General features: G+C 42.1%; 1 protein-coding gene across 1 annotated transcript in view; it reads right to left on the bottom strand.

Annotated features, from left to right (window-relative positions):
* brinp1 (bone morphogenetic protein/retinoic acid inducible neural-specific 1) overlaps nt 1-22,527 on the bottom strand; it is a 250,264-nt gene that overhangs the window by 29,135 nt on the left and 198,602 nt on the right. The gene's annotated exons all lie outside the window — the stretch shown is intronic.

Raw genomic sequence — 22,527 nt, forward strand, 5'->3', positions numbered from 1 at the left:
GTTGGGGTCTGTAGAGGGAATTTGTTGCTTGACGAAATGTTCTACTGATAGATGGCTGAGCTATTGCCTAGCCCAGGGGTTCCCAATCCTGTTCCTCGGGCATCCCTGCCCTGCATGTTATAGATGTTTCACTGCTCCATTCATTTGAATCAGGTGTGTTGGAGCAGGGAAACATCTAAAACATGCAGGGCAGGGATAGCCTGGCTCTGCCCTCCTACGTACTTCTGCTCAATTTTCATTTAGCTTCTGTACTAGGTCTGGGATTTCGGTATATTAGTTGTTTTTTGCAAACCACATTTTTGGTGGTCAAATCAGCAAACAGAGCGAGTGGCTGAAAACTATGACGTTGCTGTTGTGCGCTAGTTTGAGTTGTAGTTCAGTAATGGCGGCAGAGAAAGATGCGAGCGAAGCCATTCGGTCCGTTGTGGCAACGCTGCCAAATATCCAGAAGTTAAATCCGGAGCAAGAACAATCTTCTTTTTTTTTTTTTTTTTTTTACTTTATTGCCCATGATGAACATTGCAGGCATTTTTTTGCAGTACAACATCAATCATAAAAAAAATAAAAAAAACAACAAAAAAACAAAGTCACCTTAAGGTTGGGCTTCAGTCACCACATACAGTACAGTACAGTTGGCTACATACAGGTAGAATAATTTTCCAGAGATACATCACACGCTAGACAGATCGATATTATTGATTCAGGTAAAGAATGACAGGTGTCCATCTTCGTATGAATATAGGTACTTTTAGTTGAAGGATAGCCGTCATATTTTCCATTGTATGGACCTGTCTGACTTTTTGTATCCATTGAGCTATTGTAGGAGGGCTAGGCTTCATCCAGTTAATAGTAAAAACATTTTTAGCAATCATCAACAAAATGTGTAACATATAGCACTGGTCGTTAGTAAACAATTCTTCTTGTGTCTTTTCCAGTAAAAAAAAAATAAAGGGTCCAGGGGAATATCAGTCTCAAAGATTTTTTCCAACTCTTCCTTGATGTCTTTCCAGAATGTCTGTATCATGGGACAGTCCCAGAATATGTGTGTATGGTCCCCAACTATACCACAATTTCTCCAACATTTGTTAGTGGCATTATCCTTAAACATTGACACTTTCAGAGGACTCCTAAAGAATCTTATCTTCACCTTCCAGTCAAATTCTTTCCACATCTGACTACCAACCCCCTTGTGACACGCAGTACAGATATCTTCCCATGAGTCATCATCTATAGTTGTGTTGAGTTCCATTTCCCATTGCTCTTTAATATGTAAAGTGTTATCTGATGTGTCTATCATCAACCTTTTATACATATGAGACACTTGGTGCTTTGTTGACACAGTTTGTTGAAAGCTATGTATGAAGTGGATCTAAATATTAATAGGGTCTCTTTTAATACTATCCCAGTCGGAGTGCTTTGTAATGTAGTGTCGTATCTGTAGATATCTATACAGGTCACCTGAGGGCAAGCCAAATTTGTCTTGGAGTTGTGAAAAAGATTTTAAAGCATTCCCATCAAATAATTGATTAATAATTTTTAGCCCCTTCTCAGCCCATCTTCTGTAGGTATTATCAACCAAATATGGGAGAAACTATATTTCCTAGTATGGGCATTGCCCTTGACAATGCTACTGACCCCTTTAGTTGCTTTTGGACAGTGTTCCAGACCTTTAGTGTGTGTTTGACCCATATGTTATCTATTTTGATTTTTTTCTGAGACTGCTGACTAAGAAATGGAAGAGTAGATAGTGATATCCCTGGTAAAGAGTTCTGTTCAATAGATACCCACCCATTCTCCTCATCTTTAATCATCCAAGCCACTATTGCTCTAAGCTGGGCTGCCCAGTAATACAGTTTTAGATTAGGTAGACCCAGTCCTCCTTTCTCTTTGCTTGCCATCAATATTTTCTGACGGATTCTGGGTCTCCTGTTTTGCCATATGAATGCAGATATACGTTTTTCAAGCAGCTTAACCCTTGTGTTATCTTCGGGTCATTCCGACCCATCAGTCATTGTGACCCACCGTCGTATTGCGACAAATTTACCTCATACAAAAACAAAGTGAAGCATTTTCTTTTAACTGATGGGCTGTCTCAGACCCCCCACATTGCAAAGGTTAAAAGAAAATTATTTTTATTTGTTTTTGTATTGGGTAAAATTGGGTAAACACAACGATGGTTCGTTATGAACCTTTGGGTCATGTGACCCGAAGGCAGCACAAGGGTTAAATGTGGATTGAAGAACTAGAATAGGTAGAGATTGAAACAGAAAAAGGAGTCTCGGTAGGATATTCATTCTCACGGACTCTATCCGACCAAAGAGTGACAAGGGCAAGACATCCCATCTGGTAAGATCTTGATTGATCTCTCTAACCAGTCCGTTATAGTTTGCAGAATATAGTTGTGTTAGTTTTGGAGTGAGAATAACACCCAAATACCTAAATCCCTGCTTAGATCTCCTGAAAGAGACCAAATCATGTAATTGTGAAGGCCATTCACCACTTATCATGGCTTCAGATTTGTTTGCATTGATCTTATATCCCGACACAGCACTGTATTCATTTAACCTTTTTAGAAGTGCAGGAATAGAGACCATGGGGTGTTCTAAGAATAATAGTATGTCATCGGCGAATAAAGCTAGTTTATGTTGAATCATTCCTTCGTCGGATATACCTTGTATGAGGGGATTGGTTCTTATCAATTCTGCCAGTGGCTCAATGCTCAGTGCGAATAGAGAAGGGGACATTGAATCTCCCTGGCGGGTATCGCGCCCCAGGGGGAAGAAGTCAGAGCAATGACCGTTCACTCTGACTTTAGATCTAGGGTTTTTATAAAATATACCAATCCACTTGACAAATGTATTATTGAAGCCCATATACCTGAGGGTCTGCTGGAGGAAGGTCCAGTCAACCCTATCAAATGCCTTCTCAGCATCTAAGCTGAGAAGCATTGAGGGGGTATCCCTTTTGGCTGCAATTGCTTGTAAGTTCAGGGCTCTTCTGACATTATCAACGCCCTGGCGATTATTAATGAAACCTGTCTGATCTGGCTTCACCAGTGTATGTATGTATTTCTGAATTATCTTTGCCATAAATGAGATAAGTATTTTAAGATCTACGCCTAAGAGGCTGATTGGACGATATGATGCACATTGGGTTGGGTCTTTATTATCCTTATGGATGACACTTATTATTGCTTCTGACCACAAGCCAGGGGGATCTGCCTTTGTTAGTGCGTAATTATAAACTTTGCATAAAACTGGGGTCAACTCATTCACATATTCTTTCTAGTATTCTCCTGGGAAACCATCTATACCTGGAGATTTATTGTTTTTAAGTTTTACGATATTTTCTCTGATTTCTTCTTCTGAAATTGGCAAAGACAGCATGTGTGCCTCTTCTCTTCTCTTTAATTGACTTAAAAAAAGACTCCATCTTCTCATTGTTATGGGGGTCTGCTTCCTCTTCATATAGCCTTCTATAGTATGTAGCAAAGGCCTCTGCAATATCTTTTGGCTGTGTTAATATCTCACCACTATTTGGGCCCTTTATTTTGTGCACCGTCCTGCTGGATTGAGCTTTCCGCAGTTGGAAAGCCAGTAAGCGGCTTGCTCTGTTTCCCATTTAATGGTATTTTCTATTCACGAATCGCATTGCTCCCTCCGTTTGGTAGGTTAACAGGTCATCCAGTCTTTTCCTAGTTTCTTTCAATTTTTGCAATACCTCCTGCTTCTTGTAGTGTCGATGCTCTGTCTCTAGTTTCTTAATTTCTTTCTCTAATTTATCCTATTGAGCTAACCTTGGCTTTATGTTTTGCCCCTCTCGGTTATGCCCCTCTCGGTTTTCTGACCTTAGCTTTTCTAGCTCGGCTAGTATTTTTGTTTCCATGCTAGCGCTAGCAGTATCGTCGCTAACAGGTTGATTTTGTCTTGAATTTTCGTTTTTCTCTTTTGTCATCTCCTGTCTGCTTGAAGATTTATTTCTAGAAGACGTTGACATCGTGGATTCACTGTATTTTGCCGAGTTTTCAGTAAAAGTTAGGTTGTTAAATATTCGGATCGACGGAGCTCAACTTTCAGGCTGCTGTCTTCAGCATGGCGTCACCGGAAGTCGCAAGAACTTCCGGTGACGAACTCCTCTGTGCTGAGTTTTGTTGGTGGCCATGATGTTGTGGCCCTCCTCCCCACGGGGTTTGGGAAAAGTTTGATTTTCCAGCTCGTTAGTGGTGAAGGAGTTGGCTAAGGCGAACGCTAGCGATTGGTTATGGCAGATCCAGAGTGGCTCTAGGAAGATCCAATAGTTTTAAACTTCAACAGAGTACACGCCTTCAAGGAAGTTAACGCTTGCCAATGGAGCGATCCCAGACCCTCTGTACAAATGAAATAGCCTATACTTGGTTTGTGCTGCATAGCAACACTTTCCCAATGTGGCCAAGTGGTGTAGAGTTGTCAAAACCTTGATCTCGGGTGTCTAGGCCGCATTTTCTATTAGCCGCATCCCACCTGAATGGGAACTTTGTGTGTGTAAATCGGAGTGTAGGCCGCACTGGAATGTAGGCCGACTGTCTATTTTTCCAGAGACACTTTCACACAGCTTGGATAGCCATCTAACTAAACAACATTCACAATCAGGGTGAACACTCCAATGAGCTAAACTACAGACCATAGCATTACACATATCAAAACAGAACGAACACAGCAATAGAACTCCGAACAATGCTTATCTAACTAAGCTAATGCCCTTAACTTTGTTGCTTTTCAGCTTGCCACGGGGCATTCTGGGTACCAAGAGCATTGTCGCTACAATACCAAGCAATGCACAAGTATAGGCGATCTTACAGCATTGTGTAACACACTTCGATTGTGGATAGTATCTCCAGAAATAAAGCCAAGTCACTCATTTAGTGGCAACATCCATTGTTATGTCTACAAAATTATTTTAGATATAGTGCAAGTTTTGCTAGCTTGCTTACAAATCCTGAGGATAGCCTACTGTAGCAGACCTTTCTATGTTCAACGGAGAAGGGTGTTTTGTCCCTCGGGAGTTGCCGTAGGTATGACGTGAAGTCAGTGAGGGCTGTTCGAATGGCGGTCAAGAAGAGAAGTGGGAAAATACAAGTTGTGAAAAGAGACCACGTCCGTGTCTTATTGTCCACACAACCATATAAAATTATATCTAAAACAAACCTACAAAGAGCTCGGTTACACTACCAAAGTTGAATTAGCCAATGTTGTTAGCGATGCTAGCTAACGTTAGTTTGCTAGCTGTATATAACATTTTACTGGGTCTTGCAGCTGTTTGATTAACTGAAATTATTATGAAATGTTATGTTCTACTAGCCATTTTCCTACTTTATCAAGTCATTGTATTTCCAAGTCCTGGTAGTGTAACTGAGATAACACAGTAAATAATTCCTCTTTTAAGGAATAAGCCCCGGTTCAAGTGTTGAGCATTAAATTAGCTGTACGATCTGTAGAGATCTTGGGACGAAGCCACTTTTTTGTTCTAAAACCGGGCTATAAGCCGCTTCGAAATATAAAGGCCGAATTATACTACTCCGACTCCGTTATGGACAGACGGACGGAGTCGGACGGATTCGTTGAATTTATAGTACTCCGAAGGCTGTGGGTGCTGAAAACAATTCACCGCCATAAGAGTAGGTGGCGCTGCACTGCGATGCTAGCTAGGTTATCAAAAAGTCTGAGCAAATTTACAAATTAGCCGTTTCATCAATAAAATAAGCCCATTTTCAGCAACTACATTGCCCATTTCTCGTCACATTTTAATTCAGATGCTGATTTACATGTACTGTTTAGCTAAAATGGGGGTCAGATGGCTGAGCGGTTAGGGAGTCAGGCTATTAATCAGAAGGTTGTTGGTTCGATTCCCGGCTGTGTCAAATGATGTTGTGTCCTTGGGAAAGGCACTTCACCCTACTTGCCTCGGTGGGAATGTCCCTGTACTTACTGTAAGTCGCTCTGGATAAGAGCGTCTGCTAAATGACTAAATGTAAATGTAAAATATGATTTGTAAAAACTTAAAGCAATGGCGGTCAAAGGATTCTGTTCGTCTTGTTGGTCACGACAACCCCGCCAGGCAGGCAAGCGGTTATTAATACGGACCAATCACAGCCAAGGGGTATCCGTAAAATGACTGACGGACGGACGGATAGTCAGGAAAATCAGGAGGTGCACGTAGAGCTCTCCGAGGGGCTCTCCGGGGGGCTCTCCGAGGGCGTTCCACGTCAGAGAGGACGTTCCCTGTGTCCGTGAAAACGGAGTAGTATAAATCGGCCTTAACCCTTTCACACGTAGGTTCTAAATTCCTTGACTGGTCCCCCAGAGTGAGTTTTTTATGCGCGTGATTTTGGATCAATCTCAACGTTCCAGAAATTGATTATGACGCATTAAAATCGAATTGCTATACAATTTAAGTATTTCTCGGTTCGCATTTTCCATTGACCTAGTTTGCACCCCGTATTAGTGACGAATACTCCATTCATTGGTTGTTTTGTTTATCCACCTTCTCGTTACGTATTTCTTCCGCTTCAGGGGACTGGCGGAAACCTTCAAAGTAGATATTTTGGCTATTATTCTGGTGACTGAAGTATTTGTATAACTCAAATTATACCACCCATATAGTTTGCACGATACTGAGATGAAAGCATGAACTGTTGTATTTCACGAGGTGATGTTTTTGCCAAACTAGCTAGCTCGTAGTGTAGTAAAGAGTCAATCAACAAGTTAGCTGTTGCTAATTTACTAGGCTATGTTACGTTGTTTGTGTGGTCGGATTATAACGAATACAAAATAATTTGGATACATCCAGTCAGTCTAATTTGATTTCTATTCATCGTTTTGTTTTCTCTAGCTGGCTTCCATCTCGTAAACCTTCTGAGTTGGCAACGCAGCCAGTGTTCACAAAATAAGTTACTGGATGGAAGCCAGCTAAACGAAAACAAAACGATACATTACAATCCTAGTAATACGCTAGACTGACTAGATGCACTTGCATTACTTTGTTATAATCCTACTACACAAACTACGTAACATAGCCAAGTAAATTAGCAGCAACTGTTGATCGTCAACCAAATTGAGCTATAGGCGAGACTGGAACATGACTCCCACACACCTCGGCGAAAGGCGATCAAGCAAGCTCATGCTGCTTGGATACCTTCAAACCTTTTTGGTTGGCTTCTTTATCTGGGAAACTTTTCTGGTGAGTAGATTATTTATACCCACAAAATATACACATACCTGTGGCATGATATTGAGACGAAAGCATGACCTGTGGTTGTTTTCCACTATCTGATGTTTTTACTAGCTAGCTCGTAGTAAAGGGTATTATTCAGGTAACTAGCGATTACTAACTTGCCATGTTTAGTCAAATTAAAGCAAACACAATAATTCAGACATCCATTCTATATTGATGGCTATGTTTTGTGATCTCTTGCTACCATCTACTGTCATTAATTTCCGTGTTGATAGAAAATGTATTCCTCATTTATTGTCAGGCCACAGTTCAAGCAAAAATGAGAGGCAAGTGTAATTTGTTTGGAAAATCTGGGCTAGGGCTAGTTGATGGACGACATGTAGAATAAACCAGACTTTATGCTTATTCAATCTAACAACCTATTGAAATGACAAGACGGCAATGTATGACTGTAATGTTTCATAGGGTAATGAAACGCACCACTTGTCATACCACTTGATTGCCTGCTGTTGACCGTTTTCTATATCTTGAACATCTCCCTATAATTTTACAGGTGAATGTTGGCCTGCACAGGCCCCGTTCCAAGAAACAGAACATGACAGCACTGCTGTACAAATTGTCCATGTATAGTACATGGCCTTCTCTCAGGTGTCGAGCAAGTACGGTCAGCACAAAGTGACCATTCCTTGCTGAACATCAACGAGACTGTCAAACACCTAATTCCTTGATGTACCAGCAGCATGTTTATTTTTTTGCAAAGGCTGAAAGCCCATCTCCCATCCCACACCATCACCACATTGCATAGAGGGACTGTAGAGAGCATCCCAAGGAGCTGCATCACGGCCCGCAGAGGACAGTGAGGACAGCTGAGAAGATAGTCAGGATCTCTCTGCCCTCCCTCACAAACATCTATACCAAATGCTGCATCCCCAAACCCACACGCATTGTGGACAAACCCATGCACCCCACACGCTCCTGTACATCATCAAACTCAATATTTTTGCATATTGCTGCTACCTCAATAACTGATGTCCATGTATTATGGTATTAGTATGTTATGTTTACATTCAGTTTCCCTTGCACTAGCTTACTTGTTTACATTCACAGTATCCCCACTTCTTGGTGTTTTGAGGCATTTGTCACAAATGTCATCTTGTCTTATTGGACCAATTTTATTGACCTAATTCCACACAGTTGTTGTAGTTGTCTAGGTTATGTCTAGGTCCTGGAAGAATGTTGTTTTGTTTCATTGTGTACTGTAAGTATATGATGACAATAAATACCAGTTGACTTGTCATGACAACAGATCCAGAAATCCCAAGCCCTTCATGATCCTGGATGTCCATAGTGGATCCTGTGTAAAGGATCATGTCCTAAACATAGCCAGTACATCACTCAACTCAAACATGCTGTACCTTTTTGCCGATATGTTGACGGAAGCTTTGCCTACCCCTACACAGTAAGGTTTTAAATAATTTTGATGTTATATTTTTTATAGCTGTGTGCTAATGATATTCATTGATATGTAACGTGACAATGACGAGATTGTACCCTTTCCTGGACATGTAATTAGCTACCTGAAATGAGTAAAAGGATACGTGTTAAAAATTAAGAAACGTGTTGGTGTGGGCTTTTTAACTTATTAAAATATTTATTAAAATAACTTAGTACTGTCATTACTGTTCCGATTTTTAAATATTCACACAGGTGAATCCACAGTGAATTGATATGATATATTATCGTAGTGTAGCTTTCGAGAAGCTAACTTGGCTAATGACGATAATGTAGGCTGCCATGTTTTTTGTTTTGATCAGTACTCTGCATTGTGGGTGTCAAATGGTCAACGAGATGACCTAATCTTCTCACGAGAAAATACTGAGGTGTACGGGGTCAAGGGGTACATCATCAAGGGTCATATTTGTTGCCGGAAGACAAAAAAATCAAAGATGGCCTCTAGTAGCTCAAAACGAGACGAAAGACAGACGAATGTCAGATGTTTGAGATGCATATTTGTGAACGTATATCTATTATTTCGATCTCTGGTTGGTTGTACAATAGTAAAATCTGTTGAAAGCGATAGCCAAGTCAAGGAAAACGGATAATATTATGGTTTACTAGGTGGCGTGAGTAAAGCGTGAGTTATTTTTGGTTAGCTGTTAGCTAAAATTAGCTAAACTAAATTGTTTGAACGTTTTCTTATGGATAATAAAGATAAACTTTCTCAAAATATACAGTAAATTGAGATTCATGTTTATAACATACGCGTAGGCTAATGCTGAAGAGTTTATTGTTACGTAATAAGCCAAACTGGACATTCTAAAGGACGCGTTCCAACACACCGGTGTGTTGGTACGCTCCAGGGACCAGCCAGGACTCAACACACCGGTGTGTTCGTACGCGTCAAAGGGTTAAGCCATACAACCTCAAGAACATTTTATAATCGGGTTACAGGCCGCAGCTTTATTTCCGAAAAATACGGTACATCCCTGATTATCTCTTCAACAAACATAATAGCATTGAGATTAAAGTGATATATTTTTAAAAGCTCATTATCACCAAATGTTAAAAAAAAAATTACATTCCAAAGTGGATTGCCAGCAGCAGACATTTTTTATTTGTTTAGGTTATGGGGCTAAAACGCTTTGTGCAATACTTTAGAACAGAAATGTAGTCAAAAAATGAAGACAGACACGCACCCTTACTACCTTTAAGAGTTTCTCCTAAATCGTCAAGTTAGGAACTACTTTTAGCCAATGTTTTGGGAATACTGCCCCTGATCAACCAGCTAATTATTAGAATCAGGTGTGCTAAATTAGTGTTGGAGCGAAAACCTTCAGGCAGTTATCTCAAAAGGAACAGGGATGGAGAACAGTCTTTAGGAAGTTGCAGTAGGTCTATACGCGATCAGCGCATGGAACCAACCAAGAAAATGAATATTGGTGAAGAGACTCCAGAGGAGATTGAAGGATTCCTTAATTCTGTCTCTCCAATTAAAACCTCCGCTCGAAACACAAAGTACTTTAATGCGGGTTTTCAGAGTGGAAGGGAGGAATACCACAATACTGTGGCGTTTTCGCCGGAGTAGCACGACACGTTCAGTCAAGCGGTCAATAATGGCTATCCAATCAGGCTGTGCAATGTTAAGAAGACACTGAGTAAGTTTTGTCTTTTTGTTTACAGTTTAAGTTGCATATTTCCTTTAGGTAGGTAGACTCAGTTGTCCTCACAAGGTTTTAGGTGATTTGTACATAAAACCGTGAGTACGCCTATGGCATAAATTGAACACTCCCCAGTAGGCCTAGTGCAAGTTGAGGTACTGTTATAACAACAACTAGAACGTGTTTGTAAACCAGTAAATTGAGTGTTCAAGAACGCCATGTAATGAATTATGCAACAGAAATATTATTAGAATTTTACTCATACACTCCAGGTTTCAATAGCATGGCTGCGTTTGATGTACAGTGCAACAGGAACACTGAAATACGGGTGACCGAAGTTCCGTTCCCATCCAGAAGACCAGCAGAACAGCTGCCCTTGTGTGAATGTGGTGAAGGTGAAGTCTTTGGGTCCGCGACAGCATGTAAGTAGGCCTATCAGGTTGATTTATATTGTTTGGGGGTGTTGGAAAAATTTAAGATGTAACTGTTATCCTGTATAAGAATGATTCTGTTTTCAGTATTCCTTGTGTGCAGAGAGGCCTACCCCCAAATCTGAACTCTGTATAACACTAGGCTTACGTAAACAAACTGACCTAGGTTGACCATTATCATACTAGAGGTGCAATAAACCTTATCTGTGTTGAGTGAATCATATGGTCAAGCCTAGGGTCGGAGAACTCTGTAAGTTTCCACGTGCACGCGCACTCTGTCTCTGGGATTGATCATATTGACAGCTGATATGCAGGAGAGGAGACTTCTCACCAATAAATGGTCTTACCTGAAGACTTGTGAACGAGACAAACTTTGTAGCACAATGGCGTGTGATGTTTTTGTCTCCTTGTGGGCCGGCCGCAAGCAATAAAGCTTTCTTAAACTTGTTCACCGACTGACTGCAATGCTTGATAGATTAATATTTCTGTCAGGTGGCCACGCTACTTGTAAAGGCTATTAACTTCAGGTTTGAAATCTACAAATTTGTCCATAAGACATTGCCAACAAGATGTTAATAGGAAAGTGTATTATTTAAAGTTGTGGACTCCATTGTAAACAGGTTTATTTGGCAATGCTTCACTTGAGGCATGCTCGTTCTCGTATGTGACTGGTGTAAGAGCTTAAAGATCCTGTAAAGTAAATTCCATGTTTTGCTTCTTTCAAGTTTTTTGCTTAAAACTTTGTCACACTGAAATGTGGAGTTAAACTGAAGAACAGTTTCTCTTCCGTTTTCATATCAGGTTTTAATGGGCGGAGCCAAAAATGCCCTATCTACGTAATTTCGCCCTATCTACATCAGATCACTGAATGGCTCCTCCTGCTGTACTGTTATTGTAGCCTACATCAGCTAGCTAGCTAGCTTCAGGATGTCTCCCACCAGCCGCAACTGCATCTTCCCTGGATGCAAGAACTCCAGCTGCGCTGCAACGCCATTTAAGTTCCCTATTGATAATGAAAGGAAAAATAGGTGGATAGATTTTGTGAAGAGCTACGCTCATGGAAAGCTTCGGATAAACTCCAACAGCCGCCTCTGCACTGACCATTTCACGGCGGACAGTTTTAACATGGACCAGAGACAGACAGGGTTCACCAACACACGGCTTCTCTTGCAGCGCGGAGCCATACCGAGCATCGCCCCTCCGGCCGTTCATCCTCCGGTCGCACCTGGACCATCCACTGCCGCCAGCAGTTCATCACTCAGTTCTGTGTGCTTGTTATAATTATACTAGATACCTTTTCCAGAGGTATCTCTGCTATGAGTTAGTGCAAACCGCTAAATTGATATTACGCTACTCGGTGTAGAATGATGGTATTTTGGTGAAATGGTAGCTAATGTGTTAGAAGTAGCCTAGTTGGAGAGCTCACTGTCTGCTGTCTCTGGTGTCCATTTTTACTGTTACAGCTCAGGGGAACATTTCATTTATATGCATCTGTATGTTTCACTCATTGAACAAATAAATTCTAATTCTATACAGTTTTGTTCGGCTTGACATAGCGTCCATTATCTGGGTCGGAGGTCGGCACTAGGCAGCGAGGGTGGAGCTTCAGCTCCTTCAGGCGACACGCCCCCCCAGTCTCAAGCCGAGAAGACTGCTGATTTTTTCACGATTTCAAAGCCTAATTTAACATACTTGTCGGTGTTATTTTTTCATTCGAATTTGGATGGGTAGTTAATAACACATTATTCTGTGGTGTGGCTAACTTAAAACTCGTTTCCAGGTCCACTTTACAGGATCTTTAAGGGTGTGCATTTGTAAGTCTGAAACAAGCATGTTTGGTTACTGAATGCTTGCTAAATGATTTTGTTTTAGGTTGGTGTGTTGGAGGCCAAGGTCATCTCTTTGAAGATTGGCACAGACATGGTTTCTGTGTGAAACTCTCAAGCCGAGGTCAAGGAGTGTGAAATGGGTGATGCCACAGGAAGAATTCCGCTTAAATTGTGGGACAGTCAAATTTTGTCTGTGCAGGAGGGCTTGTCCTATAAATTCACTAATCTGTCGACACGGTAGATCTTGGGATCCGTCTTTCTGACTACCACGAGAGCTAGTGCAATTGAGAAAATGCATGATAGCAGTGTAGTTGTAGCCAAGGAAGATGGAGAGGAAAGTGCAGGTGAGGCCGTGACTAATAGTGATGTAGAAGGGGCTCATTTAGAAGCAAAGCGGCAGTGTCCTAAGTCTTATACGCAGCAGTTGACTTTTGATATCAAAGTTCCTTACAATAGATGTGAGATATGCAAGATTCTGTGCAGGGGTAGAAGTTATATCTCCAAGCTTAGTGGGGAGTTGGTATTTTGCACTGACAAGGGGGAGCATAGCTTGACCATTCCAAATTCAGTTTTAAGAGTTTACTTGGACAGTGAAGGCTCTTGCAGTGACATTTTGGATGTGCAGGACATTGAGCAACACTTCATTAGTGGTGGCTGGTGTATGGTTTAATCTGGAAAGGTTAAAATGCAACTATTGCACACAGCGTGTGTGGGAGGGGAGATATTTAAGGATGCTTAGTACTTGTTTCAAGTTTTTGCCTGTTTTCTACATTTGTTCATGCGTTTTATCCCTATTTTTGTTATGACGCAGACTCACTCCTACTGCAAATTTTTTCATAAAGAGTGAAGTTACATTCAAGTTGTGTCAACACTGTTTTTATTGCATAAGTGCAATAGCTGGTTGTGACCTGTGTAGTGCCATGTCCTGCTCTAGACAGCTTGGCCTCTTCATTGCTGCTTGCAGCTATATTTAGGGGCCTCTTCATTGCTGCTTGCAGCTATATTTAGGGGCTAAGCTGCTAGGGCACCTATTTTTTTTGTTAGTTTTATTTAAAAAGTTTATTGGGTTCACGGATAGTGTATTGAACTGGATGAAATCATATATCACAGGAAGGAAGTTTTATGTTAGTTTAGGTGACCATAGGTCCAAGAAACATGAGAACTGCTACGGGGTTGCTCAAGGAAGCTGCTTAGGTCCATTACTTTTTTCTCTTTATATGTTACCACTCGGCGACATAATCAGAGAACATAACATAGATTTCCATAGCTATGCGGATGACACACAACTATATATATCCACTGAAACCAACGATGCAACGGCCATCAATTCCATTACCAACTGCCTGTTGGCAATAAACAAATGGATGAACGCTAACTTTCTTAAATTAATTGAAGACAAAACCGAAGTCCTACTATGTGGCCCCAAATCCAAAAGAGAGATGCTTATTAAGAATCTTGGAGGTTTAACCCCCTGTCTTAAACCAGAGGTGACGAGTCTCGGTGTAATCCTGGACTCAGATTTGAATTTCAACTCTCACATTAATAAAGTGACCAAAACAGCTTTCTTTCACCTGAGGAATATAGCAAAGGTACGACCATTCATAAACCAAAATGATGCAGAGAAGTTAATTCATGCTTTTATATCCAGCCGGCTGGACTACTGTAACGCACTTTTCACTGGTATTCCCAAGAAAACCACTGAAAGACTACAGCTCATTCAAAATTCTGCAGCACCAGCTAGAACACTGCGATCATCAAATGCAGGCCTATTAGAGGTCACCAGAAGCAGTCATAAGAAGATTGGTGATTCGGCTTTTGTCAATTACGCCCCAAAACTATGGAACAAATTACCCATAAATATTAGGGAAGCAAACACTAGACATTTTTAAAAGGCAGCTTAAAACCTACCTTTTTACCGAAGCATTTAAGTAATTTTATCTCAAAAGGGTTTTCCTACTTTTATTAATTATATTATTGTTACTTTTAAGATGCATGTTTAAAGTTGGTTTCTCTCTTGAACAGAGATCTTATTGGGATTTTTATTTTTGTTTGAATTGTTTATCACTTGTATTATTGTTTTTATTGATTTTATGTAAAGCACCTTGAGCTGCAATTCTTGTATGAAATGTGCTATATAAATAAAGTCTTACTTACTTACTTATTATTATTATTATTATTATTTATGGCAGCCCCCAGACCAGAACTGCAAAAAGTTGTGAAATTTGACATGTTGAAACTGCAGCACATTAGTAACTACCATACCAAACATGGGTCACTTTAGACAGAACGTTACAGGCCACGCCCCAATTTGACCATTTTCAAAGTTATGCCATCTGCTTCCCATTTGTCCCAAAATTCTGAAAGGTTGTGTATATATATGCCTTATTACTCATGAGGAACAAAAAAGCCTCAAGAACCTATAACGGCCGCCATATTGGATTTTTCTGTACAATACAGATGAAGAAAACACCTTCTGCTACTCCTTCAATTTTTGTCCAATCTATCTACCTATTGTATTTGTTAGTATTATTATTATTATTAAGCAGCAAAGCTATTGTATTTGTTAGTATTATTGGGTGTGCTCACAACCATTGTTCTCTCACATATATATTTATTATTTTTATTGTTTCTTCTTGCCCCCCTAAGGATCCGTCAATATTTGTTCTACATAGACAACGTTTGTGTCAAAAGTTTAGTCTTGTTAGCGATTGAGTTGCTTGTATTTTTATTTACGTTCTGTTGCACGGTTTAGGGTGAAATTACGTTTTTGTGTGTCAACAAAGGGTACTCAGTGCCAACGTCACAACATCAGCACACGTTAGCAACGACGCATGGATATTGTATCGTGCCGTGGTGTACTAGCAGCATCATACATGTACAATTAAGCAAATCAAGACTTGCATGTACAGTAAGTAATGTCATATTAAAGAATGTAATTAAACTCAAGCTTATGTGGTGCGTCGCTGGCTTCAGTGCCACAGCCTAAACTTTATGTAAAAAGACATTCTAATTTCTGGCACTTTCAAACAATCCCCTCACTCAGTGAAGTTTGGCTAGCCACCGCAACTAGCTTCCTCATAGAAAACTTCTTTTGAATTAGCCATTTCTCCCTAAATAGATGTCAAGCTTATTTAGGTTTTTGGGGGCATATTTTCAGTTAGCAGATGGTACTGTTTGAATCGCGATTCCATCTGAAATACTGCCGGTGACAACATTGTTACAGTAGCTTGTTGCAAAGGGGGTTCTTAATGAATTATGCAATTTGAGTAGACTAAATGCTTGAAAAATGTCGCAAGAAGAGAAAAACTTAAGGGGACGGACCCACCTGCAACCGACGCAAGCAAGCACACCCTGCAATTTCCCCAGAAATTGTGCCCTCTCTAGTTATTATTATTAGGGGCCAATCAGCGAAGCTGCGAGGCACCTATTGTTATTGTTTGTTTTATTAAGATTAAGATTAAACCTATTGTTATTGTTAGTTTTATGAGGATTCCTCCGCGAGGAGGAAACCTATTGTTATTGTTAGTTTTGCTAACAATAACAATTGGGGCGGCTGTGGCTCAGGGGGTAGAGAGGGTTGTCTGTTAATCGCAAGGTTGGCGGTTCGATCCCCGACTCCTCCCAGGCCATGTGCCGAAGTATCCTTGAGCAAGACTCTGAACCCCAAGTTGCTCCCGATGGGCAGGCCGGCGCCTTGCATGGTAGCTCGCTGTCGTCGGTATGTGTGATTGAATGGGTGAATGAGAGGAAAACATTGTAAAGTGCTTTGAGTGCCGCTAAGGTAGAAAAGCGCTATATAAATGCAGTCCATTTACCATTTACCATTTGCTTGGCCCCTAACTGCGAGTATTTGTTAGTATTATTGGTGGCCAATCCGCGAAGCGGTGAAGCCACTTAAGTGTTTCTACCTTTTCTTATTATTATTAATCTTTTTCTCTCATTGGAGTCTATGGCAGCCCCTAGAACCATATGGTAAAAAGTTGTGAAATTTGGCACACTCATTAAGCACAGTCCCCTCTTTATATTTACCAATTTTCATGTCACCCATTGGAGCACGGGTCAAAGATGGACTTGAGTTTACACACGCAACTTTTGAACCGTATGACCGATTTAAAAAAATTAGGTACCATTGGATTCCCTGTATCAAGACGAGTTCAACACACCCTATGGCGTCAATTTCCGGTTATATAGATTTTCCGCCATTTTAAATTTTAAGAAAACACGTTTTCAATTTTTTTCCAATCTTCCCCAGAATTGGCAACCCTCATTGGCAAACATCATCGTCAGAGCAACCCTAATTGAAGTTATCAAAAGATATTTGATTTTCAAAACCGTTTTTCCGGTACAGCCAATCAAAATCGGCAACAAGGCAACCAAACAGGAAGTTGGGTCAAGTTTCAGCAAATCTTTGAAATATCAACACCCAACTTGGTATGTAACAATGCTTTACATTGATAGTATAGGCTAAGAGTAACTACCACACCACAAATGGCCCACCATTACCCATAGGTGGTGATACAGGCCACACCCTGACACACAAAGATACAAGGCTTTCTGGAATGGGTGGAGTGACCAAGCCCCCACCCTTCACTCCTTGAAGCAAAGGCCCTTGTGGATCTTGATGGTATTGCACTTCAGATTTGGTATCCCATTGGTAAGTCTGCAGCATGGATTTTCCTATACAGTGACAATTTGTGAAGAATATAAATGTTTCAATGGTTTGCAATGTTTGGAGGAATCCGGCATTGCTGTATTTATATTTATTTTTAGTCTTGTGCCATTGGAGTCAATGGCAGCCCCTAGAACGTATGGTAAAAAGTTGTGAACTGTGGCACACATTAAGGACATTAAGTTTCATGTCTCCCATTAGAGCACTCTAGCGCCACTAATGGGTCAAAGTTGGACTTGTGTTCACACACATAACTTTTGAAACGTATGACTGATTTTCAAACATGAGGTACCGTTGGATTCCCTGGATCAAGACAAGTTGGTATGGTGTCAATTTTGGTTATATAGATTTTCCGCCATTTTGAATTTTAAGTAAACATTATTGAGGCGGCTGACCGGAGCTGCGGCCGCAAGGTGGTCGGTGCATGTCACGGGCGGTAACCCTCGAGCCCGGTGGTGGACGCCGGAGGTGAGGGATGCCGTCAAGCTGAAGGAGGCCTATCGGACTTTATTGGCTGGTAGGACTCCAGAGGCAGCTGATGTGTACCGGCAGGCCAAGCGGAATGTGGCTTTGGCTGTCGCGGAGGCAAAAACCCGGACGTGGGAGGAGTTCGGCGAGGCCATGGAGAACGACTTACATTACATTTACATTTAGTCATTTAGCAGACACTCTTATCCAGAGCGACTTACAGTAAGTACAGGGACATTCTCCCCGAGGCAAGTAGGGTGAAGTGCCTTTCCCAAGGACACAACGTAATTTTGTACGGCTGGGAATCGAACCAACAACCTTCTGATTAATAGCTCGACTCCCTCGCGGTTGCAGGACCCCTGGGGTGGATGAGGTCCGCCCGGAGTTCCTTAAGGCTCTGGATGTTGTAGGGCTGTCTTGGTTGACACGACTCTGCAACATTGCGTGGACATCAGGGACAGTGCCTCTGGACTGGCAGACCGGGGTGGTGGTTCCCCTCTTTAAAAAGGGGGACCGGAGGGTGTGCTCCAACTTTAGGGGGATCACACTCCTCAGCCTCCCTGGGAAAGTCTATTCAGGGGTTCTGGAGAGGAGGGTCTGTCGGATTGTCGAACCTCGGATTCTGCAGGAGCAATGTGGTTTTCGTCCTGGCCGTGGAACTGTGGACCAGCTCTACACCCTCGGCAGGGTCCTGGAGGGTGCATGGGAGTTCGCCCAACCAGTCTACACATGTTTTGTGGATTTGGAAAAGGTGTTCGACCGTGTCCCTCGGGGGCTCATGTGAGGGGTCCTCCGGGAGTACGGGGTACCGGATTCCCTGATCGGGGCTGTTCGGTCCCTGTACCGGTGCCAGAGTTTGGTCCGCATTGCCGGCAGTAAGTCGAACTTGTTCCCGGTGAGGGTTGGACTCCGCCAGGGCTGCTCTTTGTCACCGATTCTGTTCATAACTTATATGGACAGAATTTCTAGGCGCAGCCAGGGCGTTGAGGGGGTCCGGTTTGGTGACCTCAGGATCAGGTTGCTGCTTTTTGCAGATGATATGGTCCTGTTGGCTTCATCGGGCTGTGACCTTCAGCTCTCACTGGAGCAGTTCGCAACCGAATGCGAAGCGGCTGGGATGGGAATCAGCACCTCCAAATCTGAGGCCATGGTTATCGACCGGAAAAGGGTGGAGTGCAATCTCCGGGTCGGGGAGGAGATCTTGACCCAAGCGGAGGAGTTCAAGTATCTCTGGGTCCTGTTCACGAGTGAGGGAAGAATGGAGCGCAAGATCGATGGAGGCGGATCGGTGCGGCGTCCGCAGTGATGCGGGCTCTGCATCGGTCCGTTGTGGTGAAGAAAGAGCTGAGTCGAAAGGCGAAGCTCTCTATTTACCAGTCGATCTACATTCCTACCTTCACCTATGGTCACAAACTGTGGGTAGTGACCGAAAGAACAAGATCGCGAATACAAGCGGCCAAAATTAGTTTTCTCCGCAGGGTGTCCGGGCTCTCCCTTAGAGATAGGGTGAGAAGCTCGGTCATCCGGGAGGGGCTCAGAGTAGAACCGCTGCTCCTCCGCGTCGAGAGGAGCCAGTTGAGGTGGCTCGGGCATCTGCTAAGGATGCCTCCTGGACGTCTCCCTGGTGAGGTGTTCTGGGCACGTCCCACTGAGAAGAGGCCCCGGGGAAGACCCAGGACACGATGTAGGGACTATGTCTCTCGGCTGGCCTGGGAACGCCTCCCTGCTTAGGTTGCTGACCCCGCGACCCAACCCCCGGACAAGCGGCAAATGACGGACGGAGTAAACACGTTTTTTCGCTACTCCTCCTTAAATTTTTGTCCAATCTTCCCCAGAATTGGCACAGATCATCGTCAGAGCAACCCTCACTAAAATCTTCAATGGATTTCAAACTGCTTTGTTGCCGATTTTGATTGGCTGTACCGGACAGCCAATCAAAATCGGCAACAAAGCAACCAAACAGGTCATATCTCAGCAACTCTTTGAGAAATCAACACCAAACTTGGTATGTTGACTCAGAACCCTCTTCTGAGGATGTCCTAATAATTTGGTGTCATGTGATCACTGGGAGTGGCCCAGGAAGCAAAAATGTGTTTTGGCCAATAACTATTGATTTGTTTGCCTTCTTTAAAGATCCTGTAAAGTGGAATTAAAAACGAGTTTCAAATTCACCACACCACCGAATAATGTGTTATTAACTACCCATCCAAATTTGAATGAAAAAAAACACAGACAAGTATGTTAAATTAGGCTTTGAAATCGTAAGAAAATTAGCAGTCTTCTCTGTTCGAGAATGGGGGGGCGTGTCGCCTAAAGGAGCTGAAGCTCGGCCCCCTCGCTGGAAGGCGCCGCCTCTCTCAAGTAAGCTACCTACAACCCAGATAATGGACGCTAGGTCAAGCCGAACAAAACAGTATATAATTAGAATGTAGCCTATTTGTTCAATGAGTGAAACATACAGATGCATATAAATGAAATATTCCCCTGAGCTGTAACACAGGAGTAAACATTTACAGTAGAGACAGCAGACAGTGAGCTCTCCAACTACTTCTAGCACATTAGCTACCATTTCACCAAAATACCATCATTCTATACCGAGTAGTAGCGGTTTGCACTAATTATAGCAGAGATACCTCTGGAAAAGTTATCTAGTATAATTATAACAAGCACACAGAACTGAGTGATGATCTGCTGGCGGCGGTGGATGGTCCAGGTGCGACCGGAGGATGAACGGCCGGGGGGGCGATGCTCGGTACGGCTCCGCGCTGCAAGAGAAGCCGTGTGTTGGTGAACCCCGTCTGTCTGGTCCATGTTAAAACTGTCCGCCGTGAAATGGTCAGTGGCGCAGAGGCGGCTGTTGGAGTTTATCCGAAGCTTTCCATGAGCGTGGCTCTTCACAACATCTATCCACCTATTTTTCCTTTCATTATCAACAGGGAACTTAAATGGCGTTGCAGCGCAGCTGGAGTTCTTGCATCCAGGGAAGAGGCAGTTGCGGGTGGTGGGAGACATCCTGAAGCTAGCTAGCTAGCTAGCTGATGTAAGCTACAATAACAGTACAGCAGGAGGAGCCATTCAGTGATCTGACGTAGATAGGGCAAAATGACGTAGATAGGGCATTTTTTGGCTCCGCCCATTAAAACCTGATCTGAAAACGGAAGAGAAACTGTTCTTCGGTCTAACTCCACATTTCAGTGCGACAAAGTTTTAGCGCTTTGCACATGCTTTCAGGAACTCATTTCACACATATATAATGTACTTAGAAGCAAAACATGGAATTTACTTTACAGGATCTTTAAGTGATTCACACCAAACTTGCTGCGTGCACTCGTAACCCTCTTCTGAGGATGTCTAAAATGTTTTCTGGGTCATTTGACTGCTTGGCCACCTCAAGCATAAGGACCATATATAATCAGGGTTATAAATTAACTTTTTTGATCACCAGCCAATTTGGCTGGTAACTTTATTTCCACTAGCCAAATTCTTTCCGGTGAAAATAAGAACAATTATGAGTTTCCCTGAATGCATTTGATCATTTCATTAACATTGTTGGCATGAAAAACACAGAAAATGAAGTAAAATGAAGCACAGAAGTATGATGCAAGGGTATGTGAAATCACCAACACGTAAGGACACGATTTATTGTAAATGGCTAAAACGTACATTTGTGTCATGAGATTGACTCCTGCCCATGCATTTACAGAAACGTTTTGTCCTAAGCAGGCATTAATTAAACTGACCTAATATACTCTTTATTAAGAACAGTGTATTTACATTACACTAGACTGTGTCAGTAAGCAACGTAATTTTTCTTATGCGTAGACTACATGCGGCAATCCTTACAAAACATGACAACATTTTCATTGTCAAAAACAAGCCATTCCCGACCCGTCGGCCATTTGGCATTACATTTTCTTTTCTTCGTTTCTCTAGTGCTATCAATTCCTCATCCCCTGCCTCGTTCCTCTTCTCGCCCCCAGAAGTTTGTCCTAATCACCGCCGCATTAAGTTAACTTTTTACTTTACTTTTCTACTCTAGCCTAGCTCTTATTACCTCCTATGATCCGCTATGCTTAATTTTACTTCTTCCTTGTGTTTTCTGGTGGAAGCTCCGTTCGTTTCCACGGTTTCTCGCGCCGGTTTCACTTCAACTGCGCGCAGCCAATGGGCGTATAAAACGTTATCACGTAGCATTATGGCACAGTGTTCATGGGAAACTTAGGAAGTACTGCCAGGGGGATAAATGACCGAGAACCATGCCAAGAACAGAGCCTTATGTATCATTCATCTAATGCCTCATGTATCACCGGCCAAACTGGCTAGTGAGTTTTTATTAACACCCGCCAAAATGAATTTTAAGTCTTACATGTAATTGAAATTGGAGAAAGCTTTGAATTAACTATTTTCTTGTCGTTCAACAAAATCAAGTGTTAAAAGCTCTTAGTGTAAAGCACCCCATGTTAGTAGTGTAGAAATCTATACTGTATTATAGATATACATCTCTTCTTGTAAAGAAAGTGATACATGTCCTCTCTATGATAAGGTATTTGTAGTTCTTCATTTATTAAATATTTGATTGATGCACTCATTAGCTAGCAGGTTTCCAGGAAAGGACAAATTACAGTATTGAAAATACAGTTATGAAAAGACAAATCAATACCCAATCTTGAGCTGATTGACTTGCCAGGTCAGCTCTATGGCTATGACATATAAACATCAAGACACTTAAAGCACATTGGATGACAAAGTGGTTGTGAAACCAT

The sequence above is a fragment of the Osmerus eperlanus genome, chromosome 18, assembly GCF_963692335.1.
Source record: "Osmerus eperlanus chromosome 18, fOsmEpe2.1, whole genome shotgun sequence".
NCBI classification, from domain to species: Eukaryota; Metazoa; Chordata; class Actinopteri; order Osmeriformes; family Osmeridae; genus Osmerus; species Osmerus eperlanus.